General features: G+C 37.5%; 3 long non-coding RNA genes across 4 annotated transcripts in view; all 3 read right to left on the reverse strand.

The window, feature by feature from the left end:
• The window catches only part of LOC137048754 (uncharacterized), a 7,388-nt gene extending 2,423 nt beyond the window's left edge, over positions 1-4,965 (reverse strand). Inside the window, exon 1 of the long non-coding RNA XR_010899511.1 lies at positions 4,765-4,965. This is a non-coding gene — a long non-coding RNA (uncharacterized lncRNA). The remainder of the gene's footprint in view (positions 1-4,764) is intronic.
• A 1,210-nt stretch (positions 4,966-6,175) lies between these two features.
• LOC137048755 (uncharacterized) overlaps positions 6,176-18,760 on the reverse strand; it is a 55,963-nt gene continuing 43,378 nt past the window's right edge. The window contains exon 4 of the long non-coding RNA XR_010899512.1: positions 6,176-6,391. This is a non-coding gene — a long non-coding RNA (uncharacterized lncRNA). The remainder of the gene's footprint in view (positions 6,392-18,760) is intronic.
• On the reverse strand, positions 9,516-11,077 carry LOC137049659 (uncharacterized). 2 transcript variants are annotated; one of them, XR_010899670.1, is made up of 4 exons: positions 11,030-11,077; positions 10,200-10,261; positions 9,986-10,107; positions 9,516-9,743 (listed from the first exon to the last, which is right to left on the reverse strand). It is a non-coding gene; the product is annotated as an uncharacterized lncRNA (long non-coding RNA). The 2 variants fall into 2 exon arrangements; XR_010899669.1 differs by lacking the exon at positions 11,030-11,077 and having other exon boundaries at positions 10,200-10,518.

Genomic DNA, 18,760 nt, shown 5'->3' on the forward strand with positions numbered 1-18,760 from the left:
TTACGCTAATAAACACCGAATCAAACAGCATCAGAGAGACCATCATGCAATGGAGCACAGGCTTTAAGCTCATATACTTCATTTTAAATGAACTTTCTATTGGAAACAATCACCGTTAGCTGCGTTTATGATTGTTTTATCTGCGGCGCTGATGGCACAGGGTTATTGACTTCCCTCTACATTAAAGGGTTAGTTCACCCAAAACTGAAATTTATGTCATTAACTCTTCACTCTAATGTCGCTCCACACCCGTAAGACCTCCGTTCATCTTCACACACAGTTTAAGATATTTTATATTTAGTCCGAGAGCATATGCAAGTGTATGCACACTATACTGTCCATGTCCAGAAAGGGAATAAAAACATCATCACAGTAGTCCATATGAGACATCAGTGGGTTAATTAGAGTCTCTTGAAGCATCCAAAATACATTTGGGTCCAAAAATAACAAAAACTACGACTTTATTCAGCATTGTCTTCTCTTTGGGGTTTGTTTTCAATCCTCAAATAAAGATTCAAACGGTTATGAATCAGCGAATTGATTCATGATTCGGATCGCGTGTCAAACTGCTGAAATCACGTGACATTGGCGATCCGAATCATGAATCAATACACTGATTCATAACCGTTTGAATTTGAACCGTCATTAAGGACATACATTTTATTTTTGGGTAAACTAACCCATAAATTCTAGCCTGGCTCTGCCCTCCTACGTACTTCTGCTCAATTTTCATCTTCCTTCAGTACTACGTCTGGGACTGCGGTGTAGTCTTTTTTTTGCCGGAAGGAGTGGCTGAGAACGATGACGTTGATGTCGTGCGCTAGTTTGAGTTGTTGTTCAGTAATGGCGGCGGAGAAAGATGTGAACGAAACCATTCATTGCATTGTGGCACCACTGCCGAATATCCAGAAGTTAAAGCCGGAGCAATAACAGTCTTTGCTGGGGTTTGTTGGTGGCCATGATGTTGTGGCCCTCCAACAGGGTAAATTCGGGAAAAGTTTGATTTTCCAGCTCGCTTCGTTAGTGATGAAGGAGTTGCTGAAGCTATTCGGACGGTAACTGTTCCTCGTGGGGTCGGAAGGTATTGCCATCATTTAAGTTACAGGGACTGGTCAGTTATTTTATTGCCGTCCGTCTCTCTCTCCACCCGCGTAAAAATCCCCGGCCGAGTTACCGACTGCTTTTGACAAACGCAAGGTCGTGTTGATGTAACAGCTGTCCGAATCCACATCTGTTGAGTTTTCAAGAATATATAACTTCAAAATTCACTGTTTATAATCATTTTTGACCACTGCAGAGCACCGTACGGTTGCACTTTGCTGTTTTTTAGATGCATTTCTAGACTTGTATTTCTTTAAAATGCTGGCAAGTATTTACAAGAGCAATATATTTAATCGCCGCTTAAACAAATTAAAACAAAAGCACGTAAACATTTGAATTGGTCTGTTATTTATAGAAGCATTTATTATATTACATTTTATTTACAGCATATAATCATGTTACGGACAACGTTCCCGATCACAAAACTCTCTCCTCCAACGTGGCGTGAATAAATCACAATCCGAATACATGAGTTTTAGGTTTTATCCTATGATTTTATCACTGAGGTGGCCTGCACATGTGCACATTTATGTTGTCAGATTTGTGTGAAACAGGCGAAGGGCGCACGACATACGTCACGACCAAACGTTAGCGATTGGTTATGGCAGATCCAATAGTTTTAAACCTTAACAGGGTGCCCGCCTTCGCGGAAATAAACCCTTGTCAATGGAGAGTGGCCAGACTCTATGTACAAATGAAATATATGCGAGTCTGGTAAGACCAGGCTACATAAATTCCCCACTGGCTTCAGACTCTCATCGTCGTGCATACTAAGGGTCCCACGACAGCTTTGTTGTGTGTTTGTTTGAGACGACTGTCGGGTAATTCTTTTGTTCTGACATTCACAAAGGAGAAGAAAAGAAATCTTTGTTTCTGTCTTTTTGTCTCCTCCATCTCCCTTCACTGTGAGGCATTATATATCACTTCCTCTTTTGTGAAATAAGAGAGGGATGACAATCTCATCATACTTCCTCATACTAACATACTATACTCTTACTGTTCATAAAGTGTGCATACTGCATGTCCATCTTCTATATCGTCCCACTTATATGCCTGAATGTGCAGTACAGAGCATATAGACTGTAAACCTAAAATGTTGCATACTTACTGAAACAACACATCTCACAGTGCAATGCACTCGACTTGACCTTTCATTTTCAGTCTGATCAATAAACCAGAAGTGATTTAAACATAACTTTTACACAAAACTGCATTTAAAATGAAAAAATGCAGTCCGCAATGTGCCAATTTAATTATTAAATTATGTATAATAATTTAAATCATGTAATTGAATTATTATTTATAATATTAATTATGTATAATTGTCTAATAATTTTATGTAATATAATATTTATTATTATTATTATTATTATTATTATTAAGCATTTTTTACTAAAAACTAATTACTAAATATTTAAAATATATTATTATTATTATTATTATTATTATTATTATTATTATTATTATTAATTTTGTGTCAAATATCTTTCTATCTTATATTACAGTCAGGGTTTACACACAGACATACAGTGCATACAATATATATATATATATATATATATATATATATATATATATATATATATATATATATATATTTAAACTACTAAATCTTTAACTAAAATTATAATGAAAGCAGAATAATTTTAAATAAAACTATATCTCAACACTTAAATAGCACTGATCATATTTGATCAAATAAATGCGCTGTGTATTTTTCTGCTCATTTCATTTCATGCACACAGCACATGTACCCACTGTGCATACTGCATGGATAGATAGAATAGTGTGGTCGTTTGCCAATCAGAACATAGCCAATGTTCGTATGAGACTCTCCTATCATGAACTCAGTATTGACGGCCGGCAGCAGATCTGTTTTTAAGCACCTTTGTCATTTCTCCCAGCCCATAATGGTATTTTTAATGAGGGAACTCTGGGAATCTGCTGTGATACTTCACTCTGCTCTTTTCAGATAATATTTGTGTGGTTACTGAAACTTTGGCTCTCCGTTGAGACTTGGATTTAAGCTAATGAATCCAAGGCACACAGCTTTGGAAATTAGCAGCCTCCCTCAAGCAATCTGTCCACGCAGATTCCGGCACACAGACGCTTTCCCTCCGAACGCAGCGGATCCGATGGGCATTTTCCCTCAGACACATGCCGCATAATCATAATGAACACTGAAGCCGTGCTTTGAATACAATAAAGCTAAGAATAGTTTTCTTTGGTCAAAAAAAATAAAAAAATGTTACCATTTTACTTTTAACTTCTTTGGGTTTTTTTTACTAGTGACCATTATATGTGGTGTATTTTGAGCTAAAACTTCACATACACACTCTGGGGCATCAGAGACTTATTTTACATCTTGTGAAATGGGGCATTAGAGGAGACACACCTTAAAGGGTTAGTTCACCCAAAAATAAATGTCTGTCATTAACTCCTCTCCCTAATGTCGTTCCTCACCCGTAAGACCTCCGTTCATCTTCACACACAGTTTAAGATATTTTATATTTAGTCCGAGAGCGAATGCAAGTGTATGCACACTATACTGTCCATGTCCAGAAAGGGAATAAAAACATCATCACAGTAGTCCATATGAGACATCAGTGGGTTAATTAGAGTCTCTTGAAGCGTCGACAATACATTTGGGTCCAAAAATAACAAAAACTACGACTTTATTCAGCATTGTCTTCTCTTCTGGGTTTGTTTTCAATCCTCAAATAAAGATTCAAGCGGTTATGAATCAGCGTATTGATTCATGATTCGGATCGCGTGTCAAACTGCTGAAATCACGTGACATTGGCGATCCGAATCATGAATCAATACACTGATTCATAACCGTTTGAATCTTTATTTGAGGATTGAAAACAAACCCGTAAGACAAGACAATGCTGAATAAAGTCGTAGTTTTCGTTATTTTTGGACCCAAATGTATTTTGGATGCTTCAAGAGACTCTAATTCACCCACTGATGTCTCATATGGACTACTGTGATGATGTTTTTATTCCCTTTCTGGACATGGACAGTATAGTGTGCATACACTTGCATACGCTCTCGGACTAAATATAAAATATCTTAAACTGTGTGTGTCTGGGTTCTGGGAGGTTGCCATGTGGTTTCTATGGTGTTTTGGGAGGTTGCTATTCAGTTGCTAAGTGGTTACCATGGTGTTCTAGGATGTTCCGACAGTTTCTAGTGAGTTTTAGTAGGTTGCTATACTTTTACTAAGTGGCTGCTAAGGTGTTTTGGGAGGTTGCTATATGGTTGCTAGGGTATTCAGGAGGTTGCTATGCTGCTTCTAGGTGGTTGCCAGGGTATTCAAGAGGTTGCTATGCTGCTTCTGGGTGGTTGCCAGGGTATTTTAAGAGGTTGCTATGTAGTTGTTACACTTATGATTACAACATCAACAAAAATTGCTTTGAAAACTGCGGTTGACGTGATTTTTTTACTTCCTGTTGCACTGAGCACATTGAAACCCTCCGAATCTACTAATGCAGGATGAGTAATTACCAGCAGCATTGTGGGAATGAAACTGGACGAGCACCAGCCGTGATTTACAACCTTTTGAAGAGATCAGCATGACTCTGGGAGAGAAGAACGGGAAGCGCGATAGAAATCTGCTCCGGTATCAAACCACAGCAATCAAAACATCATTGCTCTCACCCTGCAGCTCTGCCTCCCTTTCCACCACGGTCTCCTGTCCGCAGCGCTGCTCTCAGCTGATCCGACTTCCTGTAATAGAAAGACACGCCGGCACGTTCATTAAGAGGGTCTGTCATGTTCGCAACTCAGCCGAGATCCAGCGCTTTCTCATCTTCTGTTGCTTCTACTGCCGCCTTCATATGAACAGCTCAAGACCGGCATAAAAACACACATAAATCAGCCTAAAGAGGGGCTATCCATCCAAAACAGCATTCATTTTTAGATAGGAGGTTGCTATGGTGTCATGAGAGGATGCTATGTTTTTGCTAGGTCGCTACTATGGCGTTCTGAGAGGTTGCTACGGTGTTGTTCTGAGAGGTTGCTATGTGGTTGCTAGGTAGTTGCCATGGTGTCATGAGAGGATGCTATGCGGTTGCTAGGTAGCTACTATGGTGTTCTGAGAGGTTTCTAGAATGTTGTACTGAGAGGTTTCTATGTGGTTGCTAAGTAGTTGCTATGGTGTCATGAGAGGTTTCTATGCGGTTGCTAGGTAGTTGCTATGGTGTTCTGAGAGGTTGGTATGTGGTTACTGGGTAGTTGCTATGGTGTCATGAGAGGATGCTATGTAGTTGCTAGGTAGCTACTATGGTGTTCTAAAGAGGTTTCTAGAGTATTGTTCTGAGAGGTTGCTATGCGGTTGCTAGGTAGTTGCTATGGTGTCATGAAAGGATGCTATGGAGTTGCTAGGTAGCTACTATGGCGTTCTGAGAGGTTGCTATGCGGTTGCTAGGTAATTGCTATGGTGTCATGAAAGGATGCTATGTGGTTGCTAGGTAGCTACTATGGTGTTCTGAGAGGTTGCTATGCGTTTGCTAGGTAGTTGCTGTGGTGTCAAGAGAGGTTGATATGCGGTTGCTAGGTAGTTGCGATGATGTCATGAGAGTTTGCTATTCGGTTGCTAGGTAGTTGCTATGGTGTTCTGAGAGGTTGGTAAGAGGTTGCTAGGTAGTTGCTATGGTGTCATGAAAGGATGCTATGCGGTTGCTAGGTAGCTACTATTGTGTTCTGAGAGGTTGCTAGGGTGTTGTTCTGAGAGGTTGTTATGTGGCAGCTAGGTAGTTGCCATGGTGCTCTGGGAGTCTGCTAGTGTGTTGTTCTGAGAGGTTGCTATGTGGTTGCTAGGTAGTTGCTATAGTGCTCTGGGAGGTTGCTAGGTGATTGCAAGTCTGTTCTAAGTGGAAATAATATATAAATCAGCCAAGAGTGGGATTTATCCATCCAAATGGGGTTGAATTTTTTCATTTTGTGTCATAGTTATTGCCGCAAGATGCCAAAACATTGCTATGGTTATCACTGTCAACCATTATGAGTTGATACATAACTCAGAGCGGGATTAATCACTCAGATGAGGCAGTGTGTGCAGTACCATGATCTCTGGTGATCTACTGGACTTCTGAAGCAGGCGGTCGAGACGAGATCTCTTCTTCATTGCATATGGTGCTGGAGGAACGCTGAGCTGGTGTTTCTCTCGCTCATGGCGTGGGGTTTGATGTCTGGTGGTTCTCGAAGGAAGTTGTGCCGTGTGAAGAATGCTGAGAATGGCAGGTTTCTTTACTGTTCATTACATCAAATGGTCTCTGAACCTGTTCTGCTCAAATCAAAGAAGAAACAAGCATTTACCTTATGTCTTTAGGAATGTTGAAGAAAGAGGAGAAGGAAAACGAACCGCATCTACTACTTGTATAAGCATTAAAGCACATCCACCCCACTCCTGTTCTCATTACTGTTTGCCAAAAAAATACACAAAAGAATATATACATATAATTATTTGTATTTTGAAATACTTAAAGTTATTAACATTTATATTATTTTATTATACTATAAAAGCATAAACTATTTATGCATATTGCTACATATGTATATTTTAAAGGTCTCGTTTTTCGTGTGTTTTTGAAGCTTTGATTGTGTTTACAGTGTGCAATATAACATGAGTTCATGTTTTGTGTGTAAAAAATACAGTATTTTTCACACAATTGACTTATCTGTACAGCGCTGTTTCCTCTGTCCTAAAAACGCCCTGATGATTTCCTTGTTCTATGAAGTCCCTCCTTCAGAAACACGTAACGAGTTCTGATTGGGCCAGCGCTTCCCGTGTTGTGATTGGACCATACCTGGAAGAGTTCCATATTCTATGAGTAGGAATATAGTGCGGCCCCTTTAAGAGACGCGCGTACCTGCCGGTATTTTGTATGTGTGTGTGTGTGCCCACTGAACTGTGCTGCAATTCACGCGAACAGTGTGAAGAACACGGACTTGGGAGCGCTATTGTTCATAAAATGCCGCTACAATTAACTTCCGTAGGGCAGCCCGAGTTATTAGACTTTTCCAGAACGCACAGATTGCCAATCCGTCCCTGCTTACCATAACGGGGAGATGCAAGCGCTGAATGTGCCCTCTTCTCCACGTGGGAGAGCAACGAGACCACGCCCCCTTATTTTGCGTGTTCTTGTGGGCGGAGCTTTACTCACTTAAAAACGTTGGGTTAAAAATAACCCAACACGTAACCCAACTGTGGGTTGGTATAGCACCTTCCCAACGTTGGGTTATTTTAACCCAATGCATTGGGTTACAAAACAGTTGGGTTAAAAGTAACCCAACAGTTGAGTTAAATTTTTATTTTTATTCAAGCCATTATTTTAATAAATAAAATACCCATTGTTTTCAAATACAGATTTTTTTATTTGTATAAAACAATACATGTGCTTTAAAATATATATTTTAAATGTCAAACTAAATATTGGGGAGTAAATATTTATTGTAAATATACATAAATGTGTAAATATTAAATTCAAAATACACAGCACACATAATACACAAAAATGTACATAAGGTAAACATACATAAAAGGTGTACATACAAAACAAAAATTAAAAATGAACACAACAAATATTAAATTAAAAACCTATACAAATATGGACAGAATACACAAATTCATAATATTAAATTCTTCCAGAAATAAACAACTTTATTAAAAAATCTACATTGTACACTGTATGCTTTTATGTGTTGTTAACATATCTTAAGTAGCAAAACAAATACAAATTATGATAATCAAAGTTTTTAATGAGGCAGCAAAATATATATTCAAGTTTGCATGCTACAAAATCTCCCAAATGGGGCAGAGGTCTTTGGATAGTTCATGTCATAAATAAATAAAAAATCTGAAACATACAGCCAGTGCTTGAAATAAGGTCTTCTGTTCAACTGCCTCCACAATGAAAATGAAAAAAATCAGCGAGGTCTCTTTGTCACCAAGCATCGTCATGTGGATCCTGGCTTGTCTCACTGTTCAGCTAATGCTGCATGTTAGTTCCAACCTTAAAAGAATTAAAAAAAGTTCAGTTTGCTTGCACTGTAACAACATCAGCAGTGTTAAATTACGTAAAAGTTACAATGAAGCAGTGTTGTACTGAATTAAACAAATTGTCACTAATTAGTCATTACATCTGCTGTTCATTTTTCACCAATCAACATACTAATCCTCATGCTGTTTCAAACCCGTAAGACTTTGGTTCATCTTCTGAACACAGAAAGGCCTAGAAAGGCAGTAAAGATATTAATGTAATCTATGTGACTCCAGTAATTCAACCTCAGTTTTATGAAGTGACAAGCGTATATTCTATCCCTTAACCATAATTTACCACTTTATTTACAAAACATTAATCTCAACACATGTTCACGAGAGCCCCTAGACGCATGCGTGTTGTGTTGAAAAGAGAGCAAATGTTGTTGTGTTTTTTTTTGTGTTGTTGTTGCAAAAAGCACTCGTGTCGCTTCATAAAACTGAGGTTAGACCACTTGAATCCCATGGATTACTTTAATACTGTCTGTCCTGGGTCTTAAAGTGGTAGTTGCGTAGGTAGTCAATGGAGGGACAGAAACCTCGCAGATTTCTTCAACATTTGTGTTTCAAAGAACAACGAAAGTCTTACAACAACACGAGGGTAATTCATGAGATAGTTTACCCAAAAAAGAAAATGACTCCGTGATTTACTCACCCTCAAGCCAACCTAGGTGTGTATGACATTCTTCTTTCAGACAAAAACAATCTGAGTTATATTAATAAATATCCTGGCTCTTCAAAGCTTTATAATGGAAGCCCATAATTTAAAGTGCAAAAATGCATCCATCCATTATAAAAGTGCTTCACACGGCTCCGGAGATTAATAAGAACCCATTGAAGTGAATTGATGGGATTGTGTAAGGAAAATATCCATATTTACCACGTTATAAAGTAAAATATCTAGCTTCCAGTGGACCGCCTTAAGTATTCAACTTCTGAAAAAAGCGTAACTGCTGTGAGAATAACGTCGGACGTAGCGTAAAAAAGCGTAAATACCGAGACGATTAAGTTGAACGTAGCGTAAGCGTTTTGAATTGCGAGAGGCGTTACACTTTCTTTGTAAGTTGAATAAGGAAGGCTGTCTGTCGAAAATTTTTATTTTAGTCTATAAAGTTTTAAATATGGATATTTTTTCTACAAAAACCCATCGATTCACCTCAGAAGGCCCTTATTAACCTCATGGAGCCTTATGGATTACTTTCATAATGGATGGATGCACTTTTTTGGGCTTCAAATTTTGACCATTATAATGCTTGGATTAGTCAGGACATTTATTAATAACTGATTGTGTTCGCCTGAAAGAAGAATGTCATATACACCTAGGATGACTTGAGGGTGAGTACATTATGGGATATTTTTTGGGTGAACTATTGGATAATCTATTAACAAGCAAAATCACTAAAGGAAATAATAAATGGATGCACTTTATCAAAGCTAATTTGATAGTGTTGCTTTTACTTACAGGCTGATTGGTGAATGTAATTAAGCTTCTCTTCATTTCAGCATATGTTGGACACACCATGTTGTCCATTTGTAAGGTATGACGATGATGGCAGGATGGCAGGAAAGGTTTTAAAGGCAATTTCTCCATGATCATCTTTGAAAGACAAGTTAACAGAAAAAGAGAAAAAAACAGTTTTCACCTATACCAAATGTGTGGACCTGATTTCATATGCACTTAGACACAACCAAAACAACTTATTGAAATTAAAACATACTGTATGAAAATGAGAGAAGACAGCTGAAAATAATAATAATAAACTGGTTGTTTCCCAAACAACCTGGTTCTGTAGTAGACCCTGCACTGCACATTGGCCTATCTAATGTTATTCAACTTACCAGCTTGTTAGTAGAGACTCCAAACCCGGAAATGTGCGTCAGATAAGGAAGACATCGAACTTGTGTACTATTGGTGATACTCCAGGACTAGAGTCAAGAACCACTGAGATCCAATCCTCCCTCTGCATTAGAATGAAGCAGGGGAAAATAACCAGAAAAGTATATAAGTCTTTAAAAAATAATTGTGTGCAACTTGTTTCAATATCGTACTCACCTTTAATTAAATGGCAGAGGTTCAACTGTTCTAGTCTTTGCTTCACAAATGAATCCATTGGTCTACAACACAGGTATATAACACATTTAGTACAACATATTTAAAATATAGGCAAAAACTGTCATAGCTTCATAAGAAAACGTACTTTAGTTGTATGATTTAGCTACTCCTGTAATACGTTTAATAGTAACATGCATAATATATATTCATATGACAACATTCATTATGAATATAGGCCTACCACATTTCTGCCAAATTATCATAGTTGCAGTTTGTGTTAACTTACTACGGTAAAACTAGGTAATTTGTGGGTTGGAAAACATTCTAACTGTCGTGAACTAACGTTACAACGTTAGCACAATATTTCAGTTTTCTGCGTCAATGCTGTTGTGAATATCTGCACTCATTCATCTCACAACAGATATTTAGAGTAGTAAGTTATACTGTTGGATATTCGGCGAATTCAAACGCTTCTCCCTGGATCTCACAGCGCTGCTGTGGTGTCGTGTGACCGGGTCTGAGCGGGTCTGAGCTCGCGCTGCACGGGCCGAGCTGATAATGCTCCGCGCGGCTTTAGATAGTGATTTCAGACCAGGCATAAGTTACTTACTTTCTTTATCGCCGTATTAAGTTTCTAAATAGGTACACTAGAATAATGTTTTTACTTTATTACTGCTAGCGAGCTAACTGGGATAGCTATGGTTTATTTTTCCAGAGAGCATTAACGGGATTTTTTAAAATAAAATTCAGTTTTCGACTATATTCAACGTTTCAGTACACAACACATAATGTTATAAGAGTTGTATTCCTAAAAAAATGACATGTCTTACCTTTCATTTCATAATCAGGCTGCAGCAGCGTCTTCTGTTGGAGGTAACTCGTTTGCCGTTAAAATTTGAACCGTCACTGGGGAAACCATATTTAACCCAACGGCCGGGTTATTACTAAAAATAACCCAACGATGTTAAAATAACCCAACGTTTTGCAAAATAACCCAACATATTGACCCAACATGTGTAACCCAACGGTTGGGTTAAAAAAATAACCCAACGTTTTTTACTGTGGTCAACAAACGGTTCTAGTGACGTCATCACAGCAGGAAGTGCAGCGGTGTCGTCCAAACCGGCCGTTCGCTGTAGGCTTTGAAAGGGAACTTCTGTTAAATAAAATATCTCGCTTGGCATTGAACTTTGAGCTTTATAATTTTACAGGTATTGTTTATGCTCTAACAGCAACATTTCACACTAACTAAAATAAATAAATTATAAAAAGTAATGAAAATCTAAAAAGAAAATATATTTAAAAATATATTTTTTAATAATAAACTGTAATACAACTACGTATAATAAAATATAATTATACATTTTATATATAAATGTAAATGATATATCATGAAATATATATATAAATGAATTTAATTTACACATTTATATTTACAATAAATATTTACTCCCCAATATTTAGTTTGACATTTAAAATATGTATGTTAAAGCACATGTATTGTTTTATACAAATAAAAAATCTGTATTTGAAAACAATTTGTATTTTATTTATTAAAATAATGGCATGAATAAAAATAAAAAGTTAACTCAACTGTTGGGTTACTTTTAACCCAACTGTTTTGTAACCCAATGCATTGGGTTAAAATAACCCAACGTTGGGAAGGTGCTATACCAACCCACAGTTGGGTTACGTGTTGGGTTATTTTTAACCCAACATTTTTAAGTGAGTATATAAAATGATGAAAACGTATTTATGGCAGGTCTGTGTTGAAACGCTGCTGTCAGTTAACAATCGTGGGAGGGGTGTGTGTGACGTCACACGGTCGGGCGGCTTGATTTGAGACATATAAGGAGATTTAAAAAAAAAAAAACACTTGATGGATTTGTATCATTATGGTTGTGTACACGCACTGCCAACACACATTTCCATACAATCAGCTTGTAGAAGTGCATGTACCATTATATGACCCCTTTAAAACCAAACATCCTGGCTCACACGGGTGTGTTTTCTCATTCTCACAGCAGCTTTCTCCCATCAAGCTCTCATGCCCTTTCATATTTCAGTGACATTTGAGGCGTTTAACTTCATTCCATGCCGTCCGTTGCTTCATCTCTCGACGTGACGACTGGAGGAAGTAATGTAATACGCTCTCCGAACAGCTGCATTCTGAGCAAACCAGTGTCCTCATATCATGGCCTGCTTTCAGTCCGGACCGACAGAGGTGCACCGAAACAGGACAGAGACTGTGAATACTGACAGTCACTTCCACACAGATCTCAAGGACACCGAGCGTCAGATGCTAAAAACATGGCTGGAACCAATCAGAGAGTAGTATTCTGTCATCGACATAGATTAATGTCATGCTAAAGTTAATCAATAGTGTTTATCCACAGGACGCACATGAACACATAAACAAGATATTTATGTGATTGACAATGGTTTATATTGATTAGTATTCTGACAAACGGTCTTAAATTCAGGATCCAGAGGATTTATTTCCCCTATAGGGCACGGCAAATGTTTTATCTTGGGAATAAAAAGGTACACTCTAACTTATTACCGTAATTAGACTTCCATGAATAGACGAGAATTAAAGATAATTTAATGCAATTGAGGCACTTTGAAGACATGAATGCATTATGCCATTCACAATTCAATGTTTCTCTCTAAAAAGGCATTTTGGTCCCTGGAGACTCACTAATGAATATTCATAAGATTGTTTCCGAGATAAATTGGTGTGAACTACATTAATTTTTGAAGCATACAAATGTTATTTTTGTTCTGTTTAGCGGCTGGAAATAGAGTGATATCCTGAGGACATTTGCTGTGATCTGTCTCTTAAATTTGTATGTTTCTGTTTGTGTTTTCTGCGTTTATGAATTCCCTGACATGTTAAATATTTTAATGAGCATGCTATTTGTGTATATTAATCATATGCATTTATCATTATTAAATAAAGTGCACACACAAATCCATGTTTGTCTGATTTAGCACCGACAGTAGCGGTTTCTGCTCTTAAATGAGACGATTATTTTATGATTTTGTTTTTTTGCCGCAAACATTTCACTAAATATGAATATGGTAATCATTTATGTTACTGCTACAGTACTTTTAGGGGTAGTTCCCAAACAAATAAGTAAAATAAAATAAAACAAAACAAAACAAATAAAAAGTGAATAAATTCAAGCCACCGGTCGCTTCTAAAAGGCTACATTTTTAATAAATAGACAAATAAATAAAACAAAATACATGTAAACAATAAAATAAGATAAAGAAAAAGGTTAGCTTTTTTTAAAAAGCTAGAAACACATACAAGTAAATAAAACAAAAAAATACTATTAGCTTCTAAAAAAGCTAAAACATTTTGTTTTTTAAAGTTAAAACTAGTTTACGGTACCTTATCGTTTCTAAAGCTGTTTTTGCATTGGAGCCAAATCATCATTCAATTATGAGTAGCGGTAATTAGTCATCATAAAGCACAAATTCTAATAAATCTGTTCTTTTAAGTACAACTACTGTAGTTTGATAAAAAATAAAATAAGTAAATCAATATAAAATAAATAAAATAAAATAAATACAAAAAGAGCCACTAGCAGCTTCTAAAAAGGCTAAAAATGAAGGGGGAAAAAGCTCTAACTATTTTAGGTGCTTTTTATTACTAAAGTTATAGTTTTAGATACTTTTCGAGTTCCTTGCAGTGTAGCTAATGACAAACTATGAGTAGTTAGTTATTATAAAGCACACACTCTAAAAAATGCTGGGTTAAAAACAACCCAAGTTGAGTTGAAAATGGACAAACCCAGAAATTTGGTTGTTTGAACCCAGTGAATGGACCCACTCAAACAACCCAATTTCTGGGTTTGTCCATCAACCCAACTTGGGTTGTTTTTAACCCAGCATTTTTTAGAGTGCAATCTCTTTTTAGCGCAACATGTGTAGTTCCATTCCCAAACGAGTAAACTAAAATGAATAATAAAGCCACTGAACAAATGTGACAAAGGCTCATCTGGTTTGTGTTATTTCTGAAGTTAGTAGAGCTACTTTTTGATTATCTCGTAAGAATAATAGAGAAGTTAGGACTGTTTAAACATCATTATGAGTAATTAGTTCTTATAACACACAAGCTCTTAGAGTTCATGAACATATTCTCAGGTATTTTATGTCTCACACTAAATTGTGCGAAGTAAAAAAAGACTTGAGGTCAACAGCTGCGATCCGAAACGCTCCCATCCTCCATGTCTGTGTTTTCACCCTGTCATAAGTACGCCATTAAAACCACCATAATGTTAATGGATGGGACGGGCCCTTCTAGTTAACATGGAGGTCCTCACTGTTTCAAACAGGCCGTGGGGACGACACTTGTCAGGTGCCAATTGTGGCCTAGAGGGCTATTGGCAATAAAAAGCTGTCAGTCATCGCAGCTTATCTGGATTTATAGCTACAAGGTGCATATCAGCTCCTCGTTCTACTTATAGTTCATATAAAGCTGCTCTGCGCCGTGGGTTATGAGCCTAGCGCCTCATATCTGCCAGGACGGCCCATGAGCAGCACTCATCCCGGCTCAGAGAGCCACAGAATAAAGTCCAAGCAGCTTTTGCGTTGGCCGGCGTGCAGAGCAAATGAACGGCTGCCATCTTGGACTGCGTCTCGCAGCTGCACCGACGTCCCTCAGCGGCCCTTCAGGCAATGGCAGGATTTTCGGTCGTCCTGGCACAGTCATGATCAGTACACACAGAGAGGACAATAGTCAGAGGAACACAAAGACTGCTGCTGTGTGCAGAGCGAAGAGACGGCTGCTTTTGTTTGCGGAGGTTTGGTGCTTACTGGCAGTGTTTGCGTGAGGCTTCAACAGTTGACAGTGCTGATGCAGTTTCTCTTTTTTGTCTCCAGATCCTCCCATCTTCCTTTCTTTACAAACTTCCCTTTATCTGTGTTACCAGAGGAAAAAAAATATATCATAAATGAGATCTGAGATATCATTCATGCACGTAACACAAAGTTAGAGTGCAGAGGCGCCGGCAGCAATTTTGGGCCCTATGAAAGAATACCGCACCAAACATACAAGACAACCTAGCAATACAAAATCTTTGTCTGTAATTTAATGATTATATATATATGTATGTATGTATGTGTGTATGTACACTCTAAAAAATGCTGGGTTAAAAACAACCCATTGAAAATGCACTAACCCAACAATTGGGTTGATTTTACCCAACGGTTGAGTTGTTTTAACCCAGCGGTTGGGTTAAATGTTGCTTAAGACAACCCAATTGCTGGGTTAGTGCATTTTCAACCCAACTTGGGTTGTTTTTAACCCAGCATTTTTTAGAGTGTATATATATATATATATATATATATATATATATATATATATATATATATATATATATATATATATATATATATATATATATATATATATATATATATATACACCTGCTTCTCATCTCTATCACCTTCCCCTTTCTGACCTGTATATTTCTCTCCCCAAAGCTGAGGTTTGGTTGATAGTCTTTGCAAACTTACCGTTTCGACGCCTGTTTAAAACTTAAATCATAAAAGAGCTGATTAGTTTAGCTACACATCTTATCTTGCACTTTATGACCGGTGAACATAAAGCCTGCAGAACTTTTGATATGTTCGCTTGGCTGTATTTTATTTTGACCATGAATAGGCTGAGATGTCAAATTGGCAGTGCTAGAACTGACATATTATACACACGCGAGGCGCCGGCGCGATCACTTGGATTTATCCCTCAGCAGAGGAAACGATTTAATACTCTGTTCACACATCATTCAATACGGTAAAGTGTCTACAAAATGTCACGCCAACTACCGTATTTTCCGGACTATAAGTCGCACTTTTTTTCATAGTTTGGCTGGTCCTGCGACTTATAGTCAGGTGCGACTTATATATCAAATTTAATTCATACTGACTGACAAGAATAAACATATAGCCGCGGGAATGCGCTGCTCCTGTAGCCTAATATTTACTTATAGACAACAACTTAGAAAGACTGAACACAAACAAAATGCTCCCATAAAGAAAATCTTATTCTGCAAAATACAAACAGCATGTAGTAAAATATGCAGCGGAGAACGATTCTCACAGCGTTCGTCTCGCGCGGCTGAGCCTCTCCCGGCAGAGAGTTCAAGCCTCTGTGGACTCGTTCCTTCAGCTCTGGCCATCTTGCTTACAGTCCGCAAGTAGATTTCTTTTTCTTCTTCATCACAATTAAAGTAACCTCTGCTTTTCGCCAGTCCCTTACAAGTTTCTCACTCACTTCAAACTTTCTTTCTTCTGCTCGGGTTATGCAGTGAAGCGGGCACGAGCGAGTGCGCGAGCAGGTGCTCGCATGCGCGCGGCTCCAGCTCTGCCCTAATGCGACTTATAGTCCAGTGCGACTTATATATGTTTTTTTCCGCGTCATGACGCATTTTTTGACTGATGCGACTTATACTCCGGAGCGACTTATAGTCCGGAAAATACGGTAAAGAAAACAACAGGATGGGCCTTTCTCTCTCTCTCTCTTTCTCTCTGCCCTCTTTACTCTTCAGTTTTGATGACCGAATTAAGGGGTGGTGGTGCAGAAAATAAGCCGTAATTTTGTTTATAATTTCTACTACATTACTACTAGTACTGTTACTACTAATAAAACTGATCTCTGGGGGCCCCGAGAATGCGTTGGCCCTTAGAATCATCCTAACTAATAATTAACTAAATAATACCTAAATAATTTGTATTGTTGTTGTTTGATTTTTCTAATCAGTGAAATGTTTAGGAACACATTAAATGTGTTTAATCAAAAAAAAAATCAAGAAAGAAAAAAAGAAAGAAAGAAAGAAAGAAATTCTATATATTTCACCATCAAATTGTATAATAATAAAGAAATATATATATATATATATATATATTATTCATTAATGAAGTCATTTATTTGCTTCTTTTAGTTTTAAAAATATTCGCTAATATTTAAAAAATGTATGTATTGTAATTAGAAAAATATTTAGGAACAAATCTGTGGAAAAAATCTAATGCAGTTCCGTTGTCAAATGAAATAATTGTAATAATATTTACATTTAAAACAATTATTTTAAAATCAAATCCAATAATATATATATATATATATATATATATATATATATATATATATATATATATATATATATATATATATATATATATATATGTATACTACACAACAATACTAAACAAAAATAACTGTGATTTATTTAATTTTTATTAATGAGCATGTGGATTTAACATCTACTAAAAAAATTGCGTCATGTGCATCTTTAACAATTAGGAGTAGATGTAAAAGCTGTATTTATTTGATTCACTAAAAATAGTAATTTTCATTACACTGTGTTTGACTCATTAGAAGCATTCATTCAGGAATCAATGACACTGATTGCTCAGTATATTTTTGATTCACTAAAAAGAATTGACTCAGAGTCATTTGTGTAGGAAACAATAGAGTCATTTAAGTCATTTACTCTGGACTCTTAAACCTAAGATCAGTTTCAGAGTTATGAAAGAACCGAACACAGACAACTGGTATCTGAAAGCCTAACCAGATTAGCCAAAATACGGAGAACTGGAGAACTTTACAAGCATTTCGATTCAGCAGAAATCTGTGGAGCGTGCGGGACTGTGATGACTCTGTCCAACGGCATTAAAGAGTATGCATACAATATTGGCTCTGAGAGTCATTGTTACCTCTGTGCTCACAAAGCGTGGCCCTTGTCACTGCTGATTCCTAGCAGAATTTCAGTAACCCAATATGAGCGTCTCATCCCGAGCTGCAAACACAATCAGCCAGCAGGGATAAGCTGGCAAACTCCAATACACACAACAAGCATCAAACAGCGGCCTAATTTGATTAATGTCCTCACACTGCGTTCAGTTCAGTGGATGTGTTTAGAGTGCCAGGACGCGGCTGAAAGTTCAGGAAAACCTGGACACGAGAGCCGGTGCACTGAAATGGAGAAGCCGCGGTGGGTTTTCCACTCAAGCATTAAGAGCTTTGAAAGTCTCTGAGCTCTTGTGGCCTCATGAATAAAACCTCAGCTTTTCTGCTCAAAAGCAATGGTGTGTTCGTAAAAGTCTTCTGAAGTCTTTTGAATGACTTGTGTTTGTTTGAGACCCTGAGTGATGCCTTTTAATAAACACACACAAAAATATTGTTATAAAGGTAGGACATTGAAAGACATTTCATGCAGAGGATAATAGACCGCTTGAAAATTTCACTGGCACAATCCTAGGTAGAGCCCTGCATTTATGCCCGAGCCCGACGGGCCCCGACTTTTTTACGCCCCTCGGGCCGGGCTTCGGGCCAATTTTCACGTCATACCTAAAACGCGGGCCGGGCTTCGGGCCTTTTTTAGGCTTTTTATATTTATTTTATTAATTAAAAGGAACAATGAGATGTTCTGCGCTGGTGAACACGAGACCATAATAGCTAACGCGACTGTCAAGATGGCTCGCACAGTGTTCAGAGCATGTTCAGAGTCTGCGCCAGCAGCAGCAGCGCGCGTTTCTTCAGCGCAGCTGCTAGA

This window comes from Pseudorasbora parva, chromosome 20 (assembly GCF_024679245.1).
Source record: "Pseudorasbora parva isolate DD20220531a chromosome 20, ASM2467924v1, whole genome shotgun sequence".
Lineage (NCBI taxonomy): Eukaryota > Metazoa > Chordata > Actinopteri > Cypriniformes > Gobionidae > Pseudorasbora > Pseudorasbora parva.